General features: G+C 38.4%; 1 protein-coding gene across 2 annotated transcripts in view; it reads right to left on the bottom strand.

Moving 5' to 3' along the window:
* LOC124605702 (epimerase family protein SDR39U1) overlaps positions 1-19,468 on the bottom strand; it is a 43,010-nt gene that overhangs the window by 3,848 nt on the left and 19,694 nt on the right. The window lies entirely within an intron of this gene.

Below are 19,468 nucleotides of genomic sequence, written 5' to 3'. Positions count from 1 at the left end.
CCCATGACCCGACAGCTAGGAGTGATAGTCTGGGTTGCCGATAGTCTGGGTTGCCATTTCATTTTGCAGCATGCCCCTTTGGTTGTCATTTGCAGCACCCTTACAGCACAGTGGTACATCAACAATATTCTATGCCCCATTTTATTGCCTTTCATGGGATGCCATCCTGGGCTTACATTTCCTTACATGGCATGAGTTTCTACTGCATGTCTTCATGCTTGTCAAACCCTACCTTGGCCAGCAAGGGTACTGGATTTCTCCACAATTGAGAATGTTTAGAGCAGTATGGGCAGGACCCTCCAACTGGCTTGGGATGGTGATGATCTAATATTCCAACTGGACAGAATTTTGCATGATGCCCCCAGGACAGCATCCAAAAAGTTAGTGAATCAGTCCAAGCCAAATAACTGCTTGCATAATGGTCAAAAGAGGACCAATGTGTTGTTAACTTGCTCAATTCTTTCTCTTGAATAAATCATACAGTTTTTATAGCTCCCCCCCTTCCAATGGAGTATCATAGTACACTGGATAAAATGACTCCAGAAATCATCGAATATATTACTTCAACAGAGTCAATCATTTTTTTAATAATTATGTAGCAATATAGGTTGCAATGTTTTTCAAACAAAAGAATAAGAAAGGCAAATAGCTTACTATCTAAACCGATAAATATCATTTAACTTAAAATGGGTGTCGTATTATTTATTAATATACACTGGATGTATATTAATGTACCAGTTACAATAATCAAGAAAGCTAAATATGCCGGGTATGCCTATCATCACTTAAATTGCTGACCCCCCAGACAAAAACTTCGAAATCGCCGGACATCTGGGTCAAATCGTATTATTTTCCCGGACATGGACATTCTGTAGAAGCGTTTCAGTGCTGGCAATGCCAGTGGGTGCGCACCACCTACCGACCAGTAGATATAAACTACACACAAGAGTAACAGGAATTTGTGAAAGCTCATTATAGAGACAGTTTTTGGAGAGTTATTCACTTTTAATGAAAGGAGAGCTGACACTGGAAGAAAAAGTGGGTTGATGAAAGTAAAAGACCTGAAACAACGAAGCTTCTCTACTTTGAGATGAAAAAAGACAGTGGGGCAAGTGAGACTAAATGGATTGGCTCTGGCAAATATCCATAAAGAGAGAGATATGGACATTGAAAATATCATTGACATATTCAGTAAAAAGAGACAGAGAAGAATAAGAATGACAAACTGGGTAGAAGACAGAAATATCCAGTGAGTTCTGTTACATAATTTTTTTAAAAAAATATTGTCATCTTCTGTATCCAGAAAATTAATTAAAAGTTATTTATTGTAAGTTGACCTTTTTATGGTTTATGTGATTTATAAAATCTCCCATGTTAAGTTTTTTTTTTACCCTGAACTCCAAAACAGTTACCAAAAACTACTTTAAGCAACCCTAAATTTCGAGAAATAGCAGTGGTGGAGGACTGTACTCCATGCAGTACAGTTTCCCCTTCCACCAGCTTTGCTGCTGTTATCCAAAAATACCCTCTGCTTCTTGGACGTAGGATTTTATCCAGTGTCCTACTGCCCCTAACGCCACAGTGGCACACTTTGGAGAGTACTGTTTTGTGATCCACACTGCTAAAACCCTTAGAAAGATCACAAAATATACCAATTGGCTCAATTTTTTTATGTAGGATTCCAGTACATCGTGAAAGAAAAATACAGGTTCAGCTGTGGACATAGTTTGTTTCCTAAAAGGTGTCTTTCACTGATGGTGTAAAAGTTTTTGTGATGCCTCACATCACAAGTCTTGTATGAAGTACTTTCTCAATAATTTTTGTGAATGTGGACAAGATAAACAAATGATGATAGTTCATGTTTTGTGTTGTATTGCTCTGATTAACTCCGGATGTGCTGTGAGCAACTGTCGACCATGCCATGTTATGGATGCAGCCTGTTACTGAATCAGGAGTCCATACACAACACATGTTGAAACTTGTGACTATATCCTAATGAATGTGCCAGAACCACTAATATCATGTGTCTGATTGTTCCTCCCCTTTTCCTGTGCCCACACCACATTCTGACTGCTTACAGTGCCATATTTCCACCTGGTGGTAGAAAGTGGAATTATTATCTTTTCCAACATACTCCATGAGCACACTGATTAAGGGTCATATCCGTGATGTATACAGCTCACACTGCAGCAGTTGGAACTGCATCAATTTAATTATAACTACCTGGTATTACATTTCCGGTATAGATTTAGCACACTCACTTGCAGATGTGTGGCATATAGGCACACTTAAGAACAGAAAAAATTATTTGATTCTGCTGTTTTCAACTGTGTGTATATTACCCATCATTAAACTGCTGGTGAGCATTTGACTGAACTCATTTTTCAACAACCAATATTTCAGTCATAATGAAAAACAGCTTCTTTAGAAAAATGATGCAAGTCACTGCATGAAGGTTAAAACATGGACATCTGATTTGATTTTACTCGAAGCCAAAGTTATAGCTATAAAACAATGATAGTTAAGGGAAGTTTTCAAGTTTGTCTTAAATCTGCTGGTGACTGATTAGATGAATATTGAAATGATCATTAAATTTTACATATAGACAAAAAGTCTAATCATAAATATGAATTTTCAAGTGTAAATTGCATTTATTTACTCTGTTAGTGACAGATAGCATTAATCACTTATGGAAGTCAACTGGAGTTTCATTTATCAGCAATATTTTTATAATTCACTTACGTAGCATAAGTACTTCATTGACATCAGTTATGTTGCCCTGGAAAATTAGTCTGGCCAATAACGAACGGAAACTGTTATGCGAACCAACTGCACAACTTGAAAAGGGCTCAAAGGATGAGAGAAGTAGGTGTGGACTGTACGTACTGCATGGCTTAGGGTGACTCATAATAATTACTGTTGACAAAAGATTTTAAACCCTTAATGTTTTTGGGAAATCTTATAATGGTTTTAATGACTTGTAAGCATGTGACATGCATGCTGGTACTTTACAAAGTACCAGCGTTTTAAAACCGAGTGGGACGGCGCTTTTCCTTTTCATTTGTGTGCAATGAAGTGAAAATACGTAATCTGACAATAGGGAATAACACAAAAAAAACTGAAGTATCACAACAAAAAACAAAAGATATGTACATCCTCCCTGGAAACCATGGACCTTGTCATGGATGCGTGGCTTGTGTGTCAGGCATACAGTAGATGCAACAACAACAGAAGAGTACCTGTAGAAAGGTTAGACTAACATATGGTTTCTGGAGATGTGCAAGGGCAAGAGACTGAATGGCTGTCTGATCTTATAATATTAGCCAACACTGCCTTGCATTGTTCTTACTGTAATCATCTAAAAGTCAAGTGCAACTAGCCATTATATTTCCCAAGGATGTGCAGCTCTATAATAATAATTGCTGGCGGCGGTGGTGTCCTCCTGGATAAAAATATTCCATAGGTAAAATAGCTACACGGCAGGGACTACTCAGGATGATGTCATGGGAAAACCTTCTGGTGTTGTACAGTTCATAGCATGGAATGTTATGTCACTTACACAAGGTAGTTAGGTAAGAGACTCTAAAAAAGAAATGCATAAGTTGAAGTTAGATGTAGCGAGAATTTGTGGTCAGTGGTGACAAGAAAGAAAAGAAGAGAACATCAAATGGGAAGAAGGAATGCAAGGGGAATACTCCCGGTAGGTGTTTTGCAGAGAGCATAATTTAACACTTTCGCTGCGGCATCAGTGCAGGCGCGCAACTCTCCAGTGCGGCCCGGCAACATGCGAGTGCGGGCCGGTAACACTCTGAAACGGCAGGTACTGTCATGAAACGGATTCGAAAGCTGTGCTTCCATGCTATCATCACTCTGCAGTTCTTCTGCAGCCTCTAAACGATAATGTCCATGGTATGCCTCGTCCTCAGTACACAGAAAATCACTGTCGTCTAGTACACTAAGTAACTGTTCCTTTGTCAATTTAACACTTTTCCTGCTCCTTTTCACATTGGAAGGTCCAGGTGTCTGTTCATTAGTCTCCATTATGAACAATATATGTTCGATAACTGACCACACAAAGGTGTACACGCTTTCATACTAGCTTAGACACTGCAACTAGACTGCGTAATCCGACAGTGAGCGTGGACGCTTATAAGCGTCAGCCACACTGGCTCGTGGCTTGTTTTGACACTTATAAGTGTCAGCCGCAGCGAAAGTGTTAATAATGATAAACATTTGATTTATGAAGAAGGAAAGATGTGGTTGTATATATGGAACAGATCTGGTGGCTCCAGGTTTCAGATATGTTATATAATGGTAAGATAGAGATTTTGAAACTGCAAAACATTTCTAGTGGCAGAAGTGGATTCCACAAACAATTTATTGGTTATTAAATCCAGATTAAAACTGAAGAAATTGAGGACATGGGACCCATATAACTTTGTAAAAAAACATCTGTTGACTTTCAAAGGGAGTATTGATAACAGTTTAATTTAAGAGAAGACAAATAGGTAGTTGAGAAATGAAACAATGAAGGCAGCAGAGGATTAAATAGACAAAAAGATGAAGTCCAAAGCAGGAATGGCTAAATAGGAAATACAAAGCTGCAGAAGCATACATCACTATGGCAAAAATTGGTGTCACCAAAAGGAAAAATTGAAGGAATCTTGCAAAATAAAGCAGCAGTTAGATAAATATCAAGAGCACACTTGTCAGATAACAAACCAGGACTAAAAAAATTCTAATAGGCAGGAAGAGCTGTACAAAGGAAACAAATTTGAAGACAATTTTGTAGAACAGGAAGATGAAGGTGGTACGGGGATAAGGGACTGGAGAAGAATTTGACAGATTTAAGTTGAAACATGGAGCAAATGACTTTCTGTCAGAATTATAGATAGCCTTGGTATGCAAGAAATATGATGCAGGTGAAATACTGCCAGGCTTCAAGAAGAATGTAATAATTTTGATTCTAAAGAAGGCAGAAGCTGACAAGTGTGAAAATTACAGAAGAATGGGAAGGCCAGTAAAAGGCAACATCTGTAAAGATCAGTTTGTATTCCAGAAAAATTTAGGAACAAACAAGGCAATGCAGGCCCTATGACTTATCTTAGAACATAGACTGAAGAAAGGGGAACCTACATTTATAACATTTGTAGATTTAGAAAAGCTTTTGACAGTGTTGACTGGAACACACTGTCTGCAATTCTGTAGGTAGCAGAGGTAACATACAAGCAGCAAAAAGTTATCCGTAACTTGTGCAGAAACCAATTTGCAGATATGAATTGAAAGGCCTATTCCCACTGTTATTTAATCTGGTGCATCGAGGAAGTAGTGCAGAAAACCAAGGAGAAATTTGGAAAGTTCAGGGAGAAGAAATAAAAAAAATTGAGGTTTGTCAACTATAAGAAACTGAAAGAGTTGAAAACAAACAAGTTGCCAGGTCCAGATGGAATCCCAATTCAGTTTTACAGAGAATACTCTACAGCACTGGTCCCATAAGTAGGTGGTATTTATTGTGAATCTCTCGCCCGACAAGAAGTCCCAGGTGACTGGATAAAGGCGCAGTTGACTCCTGCATATATTATAAGAAGTAACCAGCACAATTACAGGCCAATATCCTTAACATTGGTTTGCTGCAGAATTCTTGAACACATTCTGAATTCAAATGTAATAAATATTATAACCAGCAACAAACTGTCCATTCGCATGAATGGACACAGGCAGACAGTGTTTGTTGGTAATGAGGATCACCCTGTGGCTAAACATGCCTTGGTGCACGGCCAGCACATGGCACAATGTTACACCGTTCGGGTTATCTGGATACTCCCCACTAACACCAACCTATCAGAACTCCGGAGATGGGAACTTGCCCTTCAGTATATCCTCTCTTCCCGGTTACCCACCAGGCCTCAATCTCCGCTAATTTCAAGTTGCCGCCGCTCATACCTCATCTGTCATTCAACAACATCTTTGCCTCTGTGCTTCCGCCTCGACTGACATCTCTGCCCAAACTCTTTGCCTTTACAAATGTCTGCTTGTGTCTGTATATGTGCAGATGGATGTGTGTGTGTGTGTGTGTGTGTGTGTGTGTGTGTGTGTGTGTGTGTGTGTGTGTACCTGTCCTTTTTTCCCCCTAAGGTAAGTCTTTCTGCTCCCGGGATTGGAATGATTCCTTACCCTCTCCCTTAAAACCCACATCCTTTCGTCTTTCCCTCTTTCCTGATGAAGCAACCGTCGGTTGTGAAAGCTTGAATTTTGTGTGTGTGTTTGTGTTTATTTGTGTGTCTATCAACATACCAACGCTTTTGTTTGGTAAGTTACATCATCTTTGTTTTTAGAAATATTATAAAATATATAATATAATATAATAAAAATTATAAAATACAATAAATTTCCCGTCCCCAGATCTGTACGAATTTAGAAAGTGTCGGGTGTGAGGAATTCAGCTTGCACTTTTCTCACGATATCCTACTAACCATGAATGGAGAGCAACATGCAGATTGTATATTGATAGACTTCCAGAAAGCGTTTGACATGGTGCCCCATTGCAAACTGTTGACAAAGGTCTGAGCCTACAGTTTAGGTTCCCAGATATGTGAGTGAATCTAAGACTCTTCAAGTAATAGTACCCAGTATGGTCCTCGACGGCAAGTGTTCATCAGAGACAAGGGTATTATCAGGAGTGTAGACTTTCACGGCCGGAAATATCATGTCCATTATAATTATCCGGGCTGTTATGCCGTGGTCGATTGATGAATTCTGTGTCGATTCCCAACGTTTCGTCTCCAACTGTGGGAGACATCTTCAAGGGGGTCCGTAGCTCAATGGAAGGTCCAACACACCCACTGGCTCGCTACTGAGTAGCTGTTTGGGATATCCACCAGGTCTGAATAAAGGAAGACATCGAAGCATCTCAGAGGCATGCTCCTAGATTTGTTACCAGTAGGTTCAATCAGCATACAAGTATTATGGAGATGCTTCATGAACTCAAACAGGAAACCTTGGAGGGAAGACGATGCTCTTTTCACAAGGCCAGACTTCAGAACGATTCTACTGCCACCACCATGCATTTTCCATAAGGACTGTGAAGATAAGATGTGAGAAATTAGGCCTCATGTGGAGACTTTTAGACAGTTGTTGTTCGCTCTATTTGCAAGCGGAACAGAAAAGGAAATGACTAGTAGTGGTACGGGTACCATTCACCATGCACAGTGCAGTTGTTTGCAGAGTATATATGTAGATGTAGATATAGATACAATTTCATTATGGGTGACAAAAGATTTGTTGAATGGAAAGGATTGTGTCTTGAAAATAAGTTATAAGATGAATATCAAAAAAGTAAAACAAAGGTAATGGAATGTAGTTGACTTAAATCAGGCAGTGATGAAGAAATTACTAGGTGAGTTTTACTTTAGGCAGCAAAATAACTGATAAGGAATGTAAGAAGCAGGTTGGCAATAACAAGAAAATTATTTCTGAAACAGAGAAATTTGTTAACACTAAACATAAATTTAATTGTTATGGAATCTTTATTGACAGTTAGGTGGGTAGATTAAGTAAGTAATGGAGAGGCACTGAATCAAATTTATAAGGAAATAAAATTTGTGGCAAAACTTGATTAAAAGGCGAGATCAGTTGACTACATAAATCATCATCAGGTCACTGTATAACAATGGAATAGCATTTGCAATGTCTGACTAATTTTGTCATTATAATAAACAAAATGTGACGCACTTCTTTATAAAAAATGACACACATGCACATTTTGCTTATTTTTATGAAAAAACTAGCCAAATATTATTCATGCTTTTCCATTGTTAGACTGTGACCTGATGATCAATATGATCAACTGACGGGATTCATCCTGAGGCATCAGGGAATTGTTAAATCGGTAATGGAGGAAAATGTGTATGGCAAAATTTATAGAGGGAGGTGAAAGCTTAATTGTACTAAACAGGTTCAAATGGATGTAGCATGTAACAGCTATGCAGAGACAAAGAGGGTTACATAGAGTAGACCATTGTGGAGAGCTTCATCACTGTCATATTTAGACCTATCAGGGGTTTCATATCACTCCAACTGCACAAGCCCGACACTACTACAGAACCTCCACCAGCTTGAGCAGTCCCATGCTGACATGCAGGGTTCATGGATTCATGAGGTTGTCTCCAACCCATACATGTCCATTCGCTTGATACAGTTTGAAATGAGACTTGTCTGACCGGTCATCAACAGTCCAGTGTTGGTGTTAAATGGGCCCAGGCAAGGTGTAAAGCTTTGCATCGCGCAGTCATCAAGGGTACACAAGTGGGCCTAGGGCTCCGAAAGCCAATATCGATGATGTTTCGTTGAATGGTTTGCACGCTGACACTTGTAGATGGCCCAGCATTGAAATCTACGGTACTGACAGGTGACACATACATAAGCATCCTGTCTGATCACCTGCATCCATTCAAGTCCATTGTGCATTCACACAGACTTGGACTATTCCAGCAGGACAATGCAACACCCCACACGTCCAGAATTGCTACAGAATGGCTCCAGAAACACTCTTCTGAGTTTAAACGTTCCTCTGGCCATCAAACTCCCCAGAGGTGAACATTATTGAGAACATCTGCGGCGCATTGCAAACATGCTGTTCAGAAGATATCTCCACCCCCTTGTACTCTACGAATTTATGAACAGCCCTGCAGGATTCGTGGTATCAGTTCCCTCCAGCACTACTTCAAATGTTAGTCGAGTCCATGTCACGTTGTGTTGCGGCACTTCTGCATGCTTGCAGGGTTGCTACACAATATTAGGCCGCTGTACCTGTTTCTTTGGCTCTTCAGTGTATGTATGAACTGTGCCAGTTGATTACTATTCTGATAGCAAGTAGGCAATAACGTACAGTACAACACTGTACAGATTATTTTCACAATGCCTACTTATTAACTAAAGTGTCCCAAAAAGCTGCGTACCATTAGGTCCACGGACCTATGATATTTCTGTTGTCTCCAAGAGTATCATCCTGTATAAGTTTCTAAAATAAGTCCTATGACATTCTGAAGGCTGATGTTCCATGTCAATGGAAATACAATGTTATTCATTTAAGAAACTGTTGTAATATATTCCATTGGACACAGAAAGTATTGTGGACCTAAATAGGATTACTTCCAGTTACATGGAGCATTGTGGCATATATTTGGATTCAACATGATGAAGGGATTATTTCCATTATATATGATCCAAGGTTGATGATTTCAAATCACAGTAGTTAACAGGATATGACAATAGCAGAACAGGAGGGGAAGATTAGAGCCCTTCAGGCTGAATTAGATAAAGCTAGAGAGGAACTAATTAGCTTAAGGGGGGAGAAGGATGAAGAGAAGTGGGAAGTGGTAGCAGGGAACAGGAGCCACAGAAAGAGGACAGTATCTGACAGTTTCATTGTTGGCACAAAAGATAGATTTTCCCTGCTGCCACAGTTAAGTAATGAAGAGCCCCATGTAGATGTAGGTGTAGCTGATGCACAGCAGGACTCAGTTAGGAAGCCTGTTGCTTCAGAAAAAGTGAGAAGTAGGAAGAAAATTCTGCTGTTAGGTAGCAGTCATAGAAGTGGTGTGGGCCAACTTCTGCAAGGAAAATTAGGTGATAGTTACCAGGTCACAAACTTTTTCAAGCCTAGTGCATCTCTCAGCCAAGTGATAGAGGGCATAGGATCTTTATGTAAAGGTTTCACCAAGGAGGATCATGTTGTAATAGTGGGTGGAGCAGGGAACAGTATCGATAGGGACCACGGCTACAGTATTGAGAGTGACCTGGTAAAAATAGCATCAGCAATGAACCGTACTAATGTTGAGTTTGTGCCTGTTTTCAAGTGATATGACTGACCCAAGTTGAACAGCTCTGTGAAGAGGGTCAATATGGAGTTGAATCGACTGTTTCAGGTTGGCACTGGGTCGGGGATTGGTTTGGTTCCTGTTGACATTATTGGTAGGTGGGGCTGTACTTCTCATGGCCTGCATCTCAATAGAATAGGGAAGGATATACTGGCTATGTTGATAGCAAATAAGAGGGGACACTGCAACTCATGGAAGTAGTTATTTTTTAGGTTAAGCTCATTATCTACACATTCAATACTGAAACAAGATGTATCTGAAAATGTTAAGCATAATACTTATGAAGACAAAAAAAGTAATAGCAAATTTACTACATCAAAATATCAGAGGTTTAAAAAATAAAATTAATGAATTTCAGATCTGTTTAGATGAGCTACAGTCTACAAATCCTGTTGATATTATTTATATTTCTGATCATCATTTAGGTAGTGAAATTGAAATGCTTAATATGGAAGGGTACACCTTAGCTTCAAAGTATTTTAGAAAAGAGATTGAGAAAGGAGGAGTTGCCACTTACATTAAAAAGGGTCACAATTATAAAAACATTGACATTCTTAAATACTGTAGTGATCAGCATTTTGAAGCATGCGCCACACAAGTAGAAACACACAAAAGAAAAGTAATTATAGTCACAATATACAGCACTCCAAGTGGTAATTTCCAGCTGTTCACTAAGCAGCTTGATGCAGTATTAAATTTCTTAACTTCTAAAAATAATGAATTCATACTAAGCGGACATTTTAATTTAAATTTTCTGGAAGATAGTTACTCAAGATCCATACTAGAGTCTCTTACCATTTCTTATAATCTCATTCCCTTAGTACAGTTCCCAACCAGGGTTGTGGATACCAGCAGCACTGCTAATGGTACTACCACACTAGCAAATCATAGTATAAATCCACTATTTAATGGCCTTCCAGATCATGATGCCCAGTTGCTTACATTTCATATAGTGGGGCCTGATTCAACTAATAACAGGAAGTGGGAAACTATACGAATAATAAATGAAACAGGAATTGTAGGTATAAAAAACTGTTTGAGGAATACAGACTGGAAAGATGTATACAATTCACCCGGGATAAATGAAAAATATGACTGTTTCTCTAATAGAGTCATAGGTCACATTGAAAACTGCTGCCCTAAGAAAGTAATCAAAGCAAATAGATTAAATATTTCAAAACCTTGGATTACAAACGGAATAAAAGTATCTTGCAAAACAAAAAGAAGACTGCACTTAATGTCAAGGGAAAACAATGACTACAGAGCTAAATCACATTACAAATTATATTGTAAAATTCTAAACAAAGTAATCAGAACCTCAAAATGTATTTATTTTCAAGAAAAAATAAATGCCTCTAATAACAAGATAAAAACTATATGGAACACAGTAAAAAGTGAAACAGAAAAAACTAATCAGGCAAATGAGGAAATTATGTTAAATGTAAATAATGAGTTGATTAGAGATACCTCCAAAATTGCAGACACTTTCAATAACTTTTTCCTTTCAGTAGCAGACAACTCAGGTTCACATAGTTCCTCAGAAGACAGCTTAAAATATTTAAAAAATGCACTTCCACAGAAGTGTGACAAAATTCAACTATATCCTACCTAACCAAAAGAGATTTCTAATATTATTAGCTCTCTTAAAAACAAATGTTCCAGTGGTTATGATGAAATGAGCAATACCATAATTAAATGTTGCTCCTCAGAACTTTGTGACATATGAGTTACTTATGTAATGAATCCCTCCACAGTGGTACTTTTCCAGATAGGCTTAAATATGCTATTGTTAAACCATTACACAAGAAAGGAGACAAATCCTCAGTGGAAAACTTCCATCCTATTTCATTATTGGCAATATTTTCAGAAGTATTTGAAAGGGTTATGTACAACAGACTTTACAAACACTTAGTACAGAAAAATATTCTCATTCACAATCAGTTTGGATTTTGGAAAGGATTGTCAACTGATCAAGCTATATTCACTTTTACAGATGATATATTATAATCAAAGTTATTACCACTTGGAATATTCTGTGATCTGGCTAAAGCTTTTGATTGTGTTAAGCATGATATCCTTATACAAAAGTTAAAATATTGTGGGATAACAGGAGTAAAAGGCTCATGGTTCTGACCCTGTCTTTTTAATAGGAAGCAGTGTGTGTCGTATCAGGCTTACCACATAACAACAGTCATTCAAAATATGAAACCATCAGACAAGGGGTGCCGCAGGGCTCTATTTTAGGTCCCTTGTTGTTCCTATTACACACTGAGCAATCAGCTAGTGAAATATTTGTAAGTATCAATGGGTGGTTCACAGCAAATGGATTGTCACTGATTTTTGACAAGACCCAGTACATACAGTTTAGTATCTCACAAAGAATACCTGACCCTATAAGTATAATGTATTCAAACAACGAAATTAAAACTAAAGCTGTAGACAGTGTCAAATTTTTAGGGCTACAAATTGACCATAACCTAAATTGGAAAACTCACACTCTAGACTTAATGAAACGCCTTAGTTCAGCTACATTTGCACTACGCATGATAGCAGAAATAGGTGATTTAAAAATGAAGAAGTTTGTTTATTCGGCCTACTTCCATTCACTAATGAGTTATGGAATCATCTTTTGGGGAAACTCCTCTCACAAAGAAAACATTTTCAAAATTCAGAAATCAGTCATTGTAATTATATCTGGTGTTGTCCTAGATCATCATGCAGAGATCTCCTTAAGAAACTTGGTATTCTAACTACTACTTCACAGTACATATACTCATTGATGTCCTTTGTCATTTCCAACATGTCTCCCTTTTACAAAAAGTGGTGCAAAACATGATTATAATACCAGAACCAAAAACAGTCTGTATAAAGTCTATAAAGGCTTAACATTAGTACAAAAAGGAGTCAAATACATGGGTACTCATATATTCAATAACTTACCAGAGCATATCAAAGGTCTTGTAAGTTATAAAGATCTGCTTCAGAGTGAATTAAAGAACTTCCTGTTGGCCAACTCCTTTTACTCCATTGATGAATATCTTCACAAGGATTATAGCTCATAACTCTACACTTTGACTCTTTCCACATCCCAGAGACTCCTCTCCAAGGGATCCATTGAAACGAAAAATGTAATGTAACACAAATGAGAATTAAAGTTTAATTAATTGTTTATTATCCTCAGACCTATGTGCTGAATGACAGGAATTATCGGACCAGTCAGATTCAGCTGACCCATTAAAGTAAAATTCTACCAAGTCCCATCAAAGCACTAGTTGCATCATTCCCAGTGCTAATTCCCTTCAAAAGTTAAAGTATCATGAGATGCTCATATCACACCAAACACATTGTCTCTCCAAAAGTTTAAGTCCTGAATTTAGCACTCCTCATGACAATACTTTATCAATGTAGCCAAACTGACAGGCAAATAGACACAGGCGCCTCACATAACTGTGTCTCTTACAGTAGCCCCACCACCACATTTGTGTCTCAAATTTGTACCCTTTACTGCCACTGTGGGTCTCTAACCAACACTGCCCTGATCACCAAACACACAAAGTTGATACCTTTTGAACACATGATATTACAAAATAATTGTACCATGACATACACTTAATTTATGAATGAACTTACACTAAAAACTATGTATCCAGCTTAAACATCCAATGAGTTATTGTGATTTGTACCATTTGCATAATGGACAGCTCTTTGAACAGTCAAGGTACATCTTAATTTTATGCTGATACAAAAATCGGGGTGTCTTTTCTATGGAGAAAAAAGCCCCGCTTTCCAATTATTGACTCAGAACAGATGTAGAGCTTCTGGTTCTTGCACAATTGACAATATTAATAGCACACATTTGGCATCATTTAATTTGGTCTTCATTTATATAAAAGCAAAGAAATTTATATTTGTTCTCACAGTTATTTCTTAATACTAGTGTATGCTGCTACATGGAGCATTCTGTTTATAATGCAGCTTCTTAAAAGTAATGTAATATGGTAATTAGTGATGACCTCCTGCCGGCTAAGCAAACGTGTGAATAATATAAGTGTATTATTGATTGGTAGCTCTCACCAAGATCTATCTGTTGACACCCCGTTGACAGAGTTAATTTCAAAGTGTGGTAGTGAAATATGTTTTTTGATTTGTTGTATCTCTGGAAGTCCTGATAGTGTTAGAGAGCTCTGATAATCAGTACTTCCATCTCAGCATTATCTTTAATTTGCCATTTTCGCCTACGGAATATCTTTATTCTTCATGAAATATCACAACAAATGTGAACAACCAAAACACCACTATACCATTTTTATAGTCAGTCTGAGAGTTGCCATCTCTTTACATTTAGGCAGCTTGCAGGAGTCACAAGGGCTAGGTTTCTCCCACCCACAGCCAATAACTGTCATCTCCTGCGGTGACATAAAGTAGCTCCTTACCAAGAACGTGTGCCTGTCAGCAAACTACTGGCCATCTGGCTAGTGCCAGCTCATCCTTGTAAATAAGCAAACCAACTTGAGACCACTAGCTGGAATTTTTCTGTCATATTCCTCATGCACACTGACATGTAATCTGATGAGGATTTCATCAGTACAACCACCTACAAGAAATTAACACTGCTGCCTACCACCATCATGCCACCAATTTCCAGCATGTTTGCAAATGAATTTTTCTTCATTATGAAACTGCTGTGTGCATGCAAAACATAAAACATTCATAACTTATTAACTTATCACCACATGCACCAGATCAGTTTTTCTGTGCAGCTATATTTATCTCAAAAATTTTTAAGTTAAAAATATTTGATACTTTCTTGATTTATGTCATTATTGTTCTTACTTTTTTTTTTTTTTTTTTTTTGCTAAACCTGCTTGTCAAGAAACTAGCTTATAGATTTCAATCATTTATATCTGAAATTGGCGTTAGCAATAGTTTTGGAGTAAATCAAATTACATAATGAAAAGATAGACTGATGTTAATGGAGGTAGTGTATATGTTGCGGTAGGTAGCACACCGCACCTCGTACACGTCTACCGTAGTGCTCGGGGGTGACAGCACCAAGTTACGACGCCTGAAGATGGGTGTATAAGAGCCCAAAACCGGTCGTGAATAGTAAAAGAACTTCACAACTGAAGCGGTATTTTCAACCTCTGGGACAAGAGAAAGTCAAATCAACTGAAATAGAAACTGAAGTCACATGCAAGTTTGTTTCAGTAAGACTTAGTAACACGGATGGGTATAAACTTCTAATTGGGCCTTTCCATTGATCATTACACTCATCCCCCAGATGCAACCAAACGTTTGAAAGAACAGTCTGTCAATATGTATCTTCCCCAGTCATACTTCATCACTGACAGACATTCATCTCCCAACAATACTGATTTCTAAACAAAACAATACCAAAGTAACCTATGGTGGAATGATCACGTGAGACAAACTGTAGGAGAAGCACATGTCAGACTGAGATTAATTGGAAGAAACTTAAGGAAATGTAATTCATCCATGAAAGATGTGGCTACAAAACAACTGTTAGGCCAATTCATGAGCAATGCTCATCAGTATGGGACCTTTAGCAGATTGGGTTAATAGAAGAGAAGGGAAAAAATCCAATGATGAGCAGCACATTTCATCAAGGGAGCATTCACCTGACACAAGGGCATTACAGGGATTCTCATAGATGCTATGAGAGATGTGTTGTGCATCACGCGGAGGTTTACTATTGAAATTCCTAGAGAGTATATTCTGAGAAGAGCTGGGTAACATATTACTTCCTCGGACATATTCCATGCCTAATGAATGGAATAAGAAAATCAGAGCTCATATGGAGAATTACTGATAGTAGTTCCTCCAATGTGCCAAATGCAAACAGACCAAAAAAGGGGGGAAACGATAGTCATCTCAGAAGTACTCTCGTCCATACACTGTAAGATGGCTGGCATATTACAGGTGTATATGTAGAATATTAAATGTGTTGTGTGAAAATACAACAAGTAGTTTGGAAACTCACTCATGACAGAAATACACTGAGGGGGAAAAAGGCACAGCACCATAAAATAATTAATGCAAAGTACTGAAATGTTGGGAATATATTTGTCTAGGTAACATATGCAAGTGATTAACATTCCAAGATCACAGGTTAATGTAAGTACAAGATAACCCATTGCAAACAGAAAATGCTGGTACATTAACTGGTATAACCACCAGAATTTTCAATGAAAGCATGCAAACATGCTTGCCTTGTGTTTGACAGGTCTGGATGTCAGTTTGTGGGATAGAGTTCCATGCTTGTTGCAATTAGTCAGCCAATGCTGGATGGTTAATGCTGTTTGTGGATGATGCTGGAGTTGTCATCCGCTGACATCCCATATGTGGTCAACTGGAGACAGATCATGTGACTGAGCAGGCTAAAGAAATATGTTTACACTCTATAGAGCATGTTGGGTTGCAACAGCGCTATGTGAGAAAGCATTATCCTGCTGGAGTACACCCCCTGGAATGGTGTTCATGAATGATACACAAATTTGCAGTCAGGTTGAATGGGATAACCATGAGAGTGCTCCTCCTGTCATACAAAATTTCATCTCTGATTATAACTCCAGAAGTAGGTCAAGTGTGTCTAGCACACAGACAGGTTCACTGCAGGTCCTCAACTGGGCTCCTCCTAACCAACACATGGCCATCACTGGCACTGAGGCAGAACCAGCCTTCATCAGAAAACACAACATACCTCCACGCTGCCCTCCAGTAAGACACCACTGAAGTCGCAAATGATGGTGGTATGGAGTCCGTGGAATGCATGCTACAGGGCATCTGATTTGGAGCTGTCCTTGAAGCAACCAATTTGTAAGAGTATGTTGTGTCACTATGATTCCAACTGCTGCTGACACGTGACTGTACATTCTCTTGACCACTGCTGCCACCAGTCATGTACAGTGGCTATATTCCTGTTAAATCGTTGAGCAATATTGCAGAAGGAACATCCAGCTTCTCATAGCCCCATCACATGATCTTGTTCAAACTCAGTGAGGTGTTGGTAATGGGCTCTTCATTGCCTTAAAGGCATTCTTAACTCACATCAACTCGCCACATCTGATCTCAAACACAACTATCGCTCACGACCGTTACAGTGGGTATTTAAAGCAAACCTGATTTACATCCTCATGCTGATGCTACTAGCGCCATTCTTATGCTAAATTTTAATAGTCATCATCTTTTAGATGTAAAAACATGGCTACTGACTATTGTTTATGTCGCACAATTCTCCTGGTGTTGCAGTTGTTTTCTGTCCCATCAGTGTATATTGAAACTAATGGCAACAAAGCAGACCTGACCTATTTCACAATGTCCACATGGAAACTGGTATCAATTACTGTGAGACAGTTGTAGCAACAATGATTATCAAAGTACAAAGAGGAAGTGAAAAAAGTAGCAGCATTTATTTCTTCAGTAAATTAGATAATGAGATAGTAGTACCACATATGATGGATTAACTTTAAACTTAGTTCTGGGCAGGAATGTGTGTACAAACTGTCTCAAATTAAGAAAAATAGTTCACCAAGTACTGGAGAGATGTAGTAGAATAGTTCATGATGGGAGGGATCCTCTGTGATTTGTAAAGTAATAGTAACTACTGCACACTAGTTGTAAAATAATAAATACAGAAATGCTACAGCAAACATTTTTGTCTTTCAGAAGGGCAATGTGTGAAGTGTTCACAATACATTAACAGACTCTTATCAAAAACCTCAAACAAAATCAAAGAAATTGTGGTTTTAAGTTAAAGTTATCACTGGCAACAAAGTTAATGTACAGACATGCATATGTGGAGAATTCTGGCTCACACTTTGGGCTTTATGATTAGGAAAGCAGTGGAAATTAGACTATGTGAAAGGAGTTTCAATAGGGACACAAGCACTTTGCAATGCGTGGAAGTGTGCACTTGATAATGAAAGATCATAGAGGAAGACTTCATATAGTTTACTACACAATATGAGCGGTGGAACTGCAAGTGGATTTGTATAGCGAGTACAAATGTAAACCATGGACCAGAGGGTGCCACCACAACATGTGTCATCTCTGTGATGTCATCAGTACATAATCTCGCTAATTGGATGCACTCCTCCACATATAAAAGTGAGCAACCATCAGTTTAACAGCAGTCAGACTTAGCACTCAATGAAGATGACTGGGGCAGTCACCGAAAGCTTGCAATTTTATCTCAATTTGGTGCAGTAAGTTAGCTGAGATTTTCTTAAGATTTCAAAGAGGTGCAAAGAACAGTAACTTGGTTTAAATGGAAAGAAATGTAAAATGTGTACTTCATAAAATACAGAATTGTAGCATCCTATGACTATGTCTGTGAGTCACAACTGGACACAGTTAACAATATTGTTAAGAGGAAAGTTGCTACTCACCATATAGCAGAGATGCTGAGTAGCAGATAGGCACAAAAAAAAAGACTGTCCCAAATAAAGCTTTCAGCAAGTAAGGCCTTCATCAAAATTAGATGACAAACACACACATACACACTCACGCAAATACAACTCATGTATGTCATACACAGTATAGCTAAATTATTATATGGGCTGGACGAAGATATGTGATCATCAAAAACACAACACATTATAATGCCTAATATGGTATTGTTGGCATTCAAAACATCTTCCAGTCATCTCGTAATGGATAAATACAGGTACTGTATGGTTTCACGGGAATCTTATACCATTCTTCCTACAAAACAGTGGCAAGTTCAGATAAAGATGACGGAGATGGATAGCAATCATGCACCCTTCTCCCAAAGAAGACCATGAAGGCTGAACAATATTGAGATCTGGTGTCACTGGTAACCAGGGAAGATGTGAACATTCATCCTCTTGTTCACAAAACTGGTCCTGGTGAGGCAAGCTGTGTGAACAGGGGCTTATCTCTGAAACTCTGCCATGTTTCACTCTTGGGGCTTAAACTCAGCCAGAATTTGGAAATAGGGTGAAACAAGACTCATCTGACCAAATGACATTCTTCTATTGTCCAATAGTCCAGGTTTTATGGCTCTGACAGTATGTTTCCTTGTTACAGGCATTTGCACCACTGAAGTTGTTTTGATGCTGATAGCATTTGTGAATGTAACATTCAGTTCTGCAGCAATTTTTGCAGGTGTTGTCCTCTTATTTTTCATCACAGTCCTCTTCAATGACTGTCCATCACAGTCACTTGACACATACTTTCATCCACATTGCGATTTAGTAGATGATGTTTTTCCACTGTCCCTGTACGTGGCATAAAACAACACGTACATATGTGAAATGATAGAAACTTTGATTTCTTTGTCTTTCTCCCCTATCAGTTATGCTTCAGTTACATTACTACTATTGATATAGCAAACACTTCAGCTATCTTGCTTACAGAAACACCCACCATATGAGCACCAACAATGTTCCCAGGTTCAAATTCAGTTAGCTCTGACATAATGCGCTCATAACTACAGAGAGCACTGATTTGACCACTAATGACACTTACATCATATTGAGGACATTGCGCAGGTTCAGCTCAGTGTCAAATACAACAGTGCAACTTGCAGGCTCAGCTAGCATCAGCAT

The sequence above is a fragment of the Schistocerca americana genome, chromosome 3 (assembly GCF_021461395.2).
Source record: "Schistocerca americana isolate TAMUIC-IGC-003095 chromosome 3, iqSchAmer2.1, whole genome shotgun sequence".
NCBI lineage: Eukaryota > Metazoa > Arthropoda > Insecta > Orthoptera > Acrididae > Schistocerca > Schistocerca americana.
Note: the sequence above shows the minus strand (reverse complement) of the source record. Positions and strands in the feature narration are given on the sequence as shown.